This window comes from Rhincodon typus, chromosome 35 (genome assembly GCF_021869965.1).
Source record: "Rhincodon typus isolate 14 chromosome 35, sRhiTyp1.1, whole genome shotgun sequence".
Lineage (NCBI taxonomy): Eukaryota > Metazoa > Chordata > Chondrichthyes > Orectolobiformes > Rhincodontidae > Rhincodon > Rhincodon typus.
The window spans coordinates 6,055,610-6,061,786 of record NC_063366.1 but is presented as its reverse complement, the minus strand read 5'-3'; positions in this window follow the sequence as shown (position 1 = coordinate 6,061,786).

Below are 6,177 nucleotides of genomic sequence, written 5' to 3'. Positions count from 1 at the left end.
TTTTTCTGAAGAAGGGTCTAGGCCCGAAACGTCAGCCTTCCTGTTCCCCTGATGCTGCTTGGCCTGCTGTGTTCATCCAGCTCTACACCTTGTTATCTCAGATTCTCCAGCATCTGCAGTTCCTACTCTCTCAGTGTCTCCTGTCTTGTTGAACCAGAAGCATGACATTGTAAAAAGTTTTCTTAAGCACACTTTCGGAACTCTTGCACTTAACAGCCCTTTACACCACCGGTATTCCTAACTCGGTTCCTAATTTTATTGATTTCAATAATCATCCCCCGCCCACACTCCACAACGTATGAAGGCATAAGTAGTAATGGCTGATTTCATTGCCCAGCAGTCCCCGCTGTTGAGAATGTTCTCTATCCAAACCACTGCACACATGCAGTGCCGCCCAGTGTACGGAGCATGCGCATGGTTATGGCGCAGTCAGTGTTTTTACATATTTGGGCGGTGAGGTTGTGGGAACGAACAGGGAGCATTGGAGCCGGAGGGTGGACTGGGAATGGTTTCAAAACATTTACCAATGACTGTAAATCTTGATTCACAAGCTGTAAGTTCTGTTTGTAGTTCAGGGTTTTTCATGCGTCTAACTCTGTAACTGTGTGTGTGTTTGACTCTGTATCTCTGTGTGTCTTACTTTTTTATTCAGTCTTGGAACCTGTTAATTTTGAGAAACTGGTATGTGCTGATTTCTTACATATAGTCCTTGATCTATAGTGAGATCCACAATGCCTCCACATACTGGAGGGAATTCCAGGATTTTGACCTAACGACAGAGAAGAAGCAGTAATGTATCTCCAAGTCAGGCTGATGGTGGTGTTCCCATTTGTCTGCTGCTCTTGTCCTTCTAGATAGCAATCATTGTGGGTTTGATTATGTTTGAATTTCTGCAGTGCGCCTTGCAGATGGCACATACTGCTGCCACTGAACATCTGTGCTAGAGGGACTGCATATTTGTGAATGCGGTGCCAATCAAGCAAACTGCTTTGACCTGCATGGTGTTAAGCTTCTTATGTGTTGTTGGAGCTGCACTTGTCCTGGCAAGTGGAGAATATTCCATCACACTCCTGACTTGTGCACTACAGACTTTGGAGAATTATTCAGGTGAATTACTCAGCACAGAATTCCTAGCAAGATACATAGCCACTTGTGACTGAGCGTAGTTCAAGACAGAGTGTGAGCTTCTGAATTGGTGACTGAGGAAATCTTAAAAATCAACTTTAAGTTCAGCTCAGACACAGCCACTGGAATCGTAGTGGTGGAGGAGCCCAGTACCAAGACTCGGGCTGATTTCCAGCATTAGGAAGGAGAGCCAAAGAGAATCACAGCTGAATAGGCAAGCAGGAACTGAACCCTTAAAATTCCAAATCTATTGCTTTGATTTCTCATTTTTTTAATTTAGAGATCCAAGGTGGTGCTGGAGAGTGGCAACTCTTTGCACTTTTACTGATTTCCGCTACATGAGACAATAAATTAAATATAATCTAAAGATTAGTTGTTCATAAAATCTAGTCAAATTTGAATTTAGTATTGAATGATAATTTACTGTTGAAGTTAGGTTTCTCTTAGTATTAATCAATGATAAATAAGCTCTGTTGTGGTGAATAACTGTATCTTGTGAATTAAATAGCTACTTAGAATTGTCCTCTTGCCAGCAGTGCTGCCTCATTTCTGCAAAATTTCACTCAGTATAAAAACAAGAGACCTTCCTAAGCAGTTGAGTGATAGCAGCTCATCACTGAATGTGGCTTGAAATAGAGTGAGTGTTGGGAATATGTTGGGTAAGGAAAGTTGATGCAGTGAAGGCAGAGATACGATTCTAATTCTTAATATAAACAAAGTGGACCAGAAAGGGGGAATGACAGAGATGAGCAATGGGATATGTGAATTGAACATTATTTAGATGATCAAATGGATGAGTGGTGGATTTTGTTTTCACTTTTTCTTTCTAAACAGAGACAGTATGGCACCACATAAAAGTTTACTAGATGAAATAAAAGCATATAATGTTGAGGGTAATACATTGGCATGGATACAGGACTGACTAAATAACAGGAAACTGAGAGTTGGGAGAAATAATTTCACATTAGCACGCTGTAGCTGCTGGAAAGGGCAAGGAGCAGTGCTGGGGTCTCAACAATTTGCAAGCTATTTAATAGGAAACTATGAGGTAATGCACTTGGGAAGGACTAACAAGGTACAAGATTACACTGTGAACAGTAAGATCCTGGGAAGTACTGAAGATCAGAGGGATCTTGGTGTGCACATCCACACATCTCTGAAGGTAGCAGGTCAGGTATTTGGTAGTTAAGAAGGCACATGGTATACTAGCCTTTAGGTGAGACATGGAATCCAAGAGCAAGGAGGTTATGCTGGAACTGTACAAAACACTGGTTAGTCCACAAGTGAGTACTATGTACAGTTCTGCTCATCACACTAAAGATGTGTTTGGACTCCAAATGGTTTCTTTTAATCACACATGGGACTTGACTTACTGGCTAGGTCAGCATTTATTGCCCATCAATGTTTTCCCTTGAGAAAGTGGTGATGAGCTGCCTTCTTGAACAGTTCCAGTCCACGTGCTTTAGATTGACCCACAATGCTGTTAGGGAGAGAATTCCAGGATGTTCACCCAGCAATACTGAAGGAATGGCATCACAGGATGATGAGTGGCTTGGAGGGGAACTTGCAGGTGCTGGTTTTCCCAAGTATCTGTTGTAGGGACAAAAAGTAATTAAGAAAGCAAATGGAATGTTTTTATTGCAAGGCAGATAGAGTATCAAAGCATAGAAACCTTGCTGCAACTGCACAGTGCATTGGTGAGACTTTGCAAAATCCTCAATAATATAGTGGTTAGTATCCCTGCCTGTCATGCAGGAGACCTGGGTTCAGTTCCCCGCTGGGGAGGAGCCAAGCCTTTATCGGTGCAGGCTCGGAAGGCCGAAGGGCCTGTTCCTGTGCTGTAATTTTCTTTGTTCTTCGTAGCCCAACTTGTCCATGCTGACCAAAGATCCTTAGGCAGCAGCTTCCAAACCCATGACCACTTCGATCTAGAAGGACAAGTAGGATCCCTTCTCATTCTTCTGAGCTAACTATAGGTCCAAGTCAACTTATAAGACAAGTGCATGATCCCAGGAATCAGCTGAGTGGGTCTTCTGTGAAGAGTGAGAGTGGATCCAACTAAAATGTATAAAATTCTGAGGGAACTTGTCAGGCTGAATGTTGAGAGGATATTTGCCATTGTGAGGGAATCTAGACCCAGGGCAAAAGATTCAAAAGTAAGGCGTCTCCCATTCCTGACTAAGATGAGAAGGAATTCCTTCCCTCAGCGGGTCATTACTATTTAAAATTCTTGACACCAGTGTGATGGAAGTTGGGTCATTGAACATATTCATGTCTAAGTTAGAGTATTGATCAACAAGTGTCATGTACCATCATGGCAACATGTTGAAAATCAAACCTTGCCTTTTGTGGAGTTGCCATAAAAATTGAAGGTTTTTAACAGTGTGTAAAATTCCTCAATTTATCAGACTTTTAGAGCCAGGTTGGCAGAAATCACGGTCCATCTTTCTGTACTGAACAATGATTACTATTTATTATAAGTGTTTAAACTCTAGCTACAGTGATACAGTTACAAAGCATCAGCAGATAAGATGATTAATTAAAACTCGAATCCCTTTATAAACTCCCACTTAAACACACACATACACACAAACAGAAAGGGGAAATTAAGTTGTTGGCAGAGAAAAACTGAGAAGGCAGTTCCTATTCATGGGTTAAGGAGATGATCTTGATGATTTTTATGCTGGTCAGAACTTGTTTTTCAACCGTCTTTCTCCGGATGCTTCCAGTGGCTTGCAAGGTTTACAGATAAAGGGTCTCTGACTCATCAATTACAACTGGAACAACTGCTGAAGGAAATATTAACTGGTAGTCTTCAGGTTTGCAGTGAGTTTTGACTGCACAGAACAGAGAGACAGCTCCTGAACTAGAGAGAACTGAACACCTCTTCTGTAACTTATTCCCAGTTCAAAACTGTGCTGCTACCTGAAAAGTAATCAGTTAATGGCAGGCAAAAGGTCTCTGTTATCTGTTACCTACGACTGGCCACGAGCCCATAGACCAATCAGCAGTTTGTTGTGAACAAGAGCTACATCTAAACACACTCTCAGATCCGTTCTGTATAGAGTGCACACCTCACTTACCACTTGTTCAATCAGCTGTTTGCACAATGCTTGCCACACGTGTCAGGTTACTTACTTTTCAAACCATGCAGCATCTTTGCATGTCACCGGTTTTTAAAACAACATCTTGCTCGTTTTAGTTCACAATTTTAAAAAGAACAAAGAACAGTTCACCACAGGAACAGGCCTTTCGGTCCTTCAAGCCTGCGCCAACACATTTTGCCCTTGCACATTGAAACTGTCTTCACTTACAGGATCAGTATTCCTCTATTCCCTTCTTATTCATGTATTCATCCAGGTGTCTCTTGCATGCTGCTATTGTGTCTGCTTCCAACACCACCTCTGACAGCCCATTCCAGACACTCGCCATCCTTTGTGTGAAAAACGTGCCTCGCACACAACCCTTGCACCTTGAACCTGTGTCCGTAGTAACTGACCCCTCCACCCTGGGAAAAAGCCTCAATATTTTCATTCTATCCATGCCATTCACAATCTTATAAACTTCTATCAGGTCGCCCCTCAACCTCGTGTGTTCCAGTGAAAACAAACCCAGTCTATTCTGATGAAGGGTCTAGGCCCGAAACGTCAGCCTCTTTGCTCCTATGATGCTGCTTGGCCTGCTGTGTTCATCCAGCCCTGCACCTTGTTGTCCCAGTCTATCCAACCTTTCTTCATAGCTAAAATCCCCCATACCATACAACGTCCTGGTAAACCTCTTCTGTACCCTCTCCAAAGCATCCACATCCTTCTGGTAGTGTGGTGACCAGAACAGTATGCAATATTCGAAGTGTGGCCAAGTATATTCTATAAAGCTGCAACATAACTTGTCTATTATTATAGTCAATGCCCTTTCCAATGAAGGTAAGCAGGCCATAGACCTTTTTTACTACCTTATCTACCTGCACTGCTTCCTTCAATGACCTGTGGACCTGCATACCTAGATCTCTCTTTGTATCAATACTCCTAGAGGTTCTGCCATTCACTGTATAATTTCTACCTGTACTTGACCTTCTAAAATACATCACCTCACATTTGTCCAGATTAAACTCCATCTGCCATTTTTCTGCCCAACTGATCTATATCCTGCTGTATCCTCTGACAATCCTCCTTACTATTCGCCACTGCACAAATCTTTGTATCATCCATAAACTTACTAATTAGACCAGCCGTGTTTTCCTCCGAATCATTTATATAGACCACGAAGAGCAGAAGTCCGAGCTCTGATCCCTGTAGAACAACAATAGTCACAACCCTCCATTCCAAAAAGCATTCTTCCTCGGTTCCCCTCTGTCTCCTCTGACTATTCTGGGTCCATACCCATCTTGCCAGCTACCCCGATACCATATGACTTCACCTTTTGTACCAGTCTGCCATAAGGGACCTTGTCAAAGGCTTTACTGAAGTGCATGTAGACAACATCAGCTGCTTTTCCTTCATCAATCATCTTTGTTACCTCCTCAAAAAACTTGATCAAGTTAGTGAGGCACAACCTCTCCCACACAAAACCATGCTGTTTATCACAAATCAGTTCATTTGCTTCTAAGTGGTCATAGATCTTTCCTCTGAGGATCTTTTCCAATAATTTCCCTACCACTGACGTGAGGATCACAAACCTGTAATTTCCTGTATTATCCCTGTTACCTTTTTAAGCAATGGGACGACATTGGCTATTCTCCAGTCCTCTGAGACCTCACCTGTGGCCAAAGAGGATGCAAAAATGTCTGTCAATGCTCCAGCAATTTGTTCTCTTGCCTTCCTCAATATTCTCAGATAGATCCCAATAGGACCTGGGGACTTATCTATCTTAATCCTATTTAAGATGCACAACACCTCTTCCTTTTTTAATAGCAACTTGAATGAGAAATTCAACACTGCCTTCCCTGAGGTCATCCTCCACCATTTCCCTCTCTTTGGTTAATATCTATGTAAAAGTATTTGTTTAAGACTCTACGTACCTCTTCTGGCTCCACACATAGATTCCCTCCTTTGT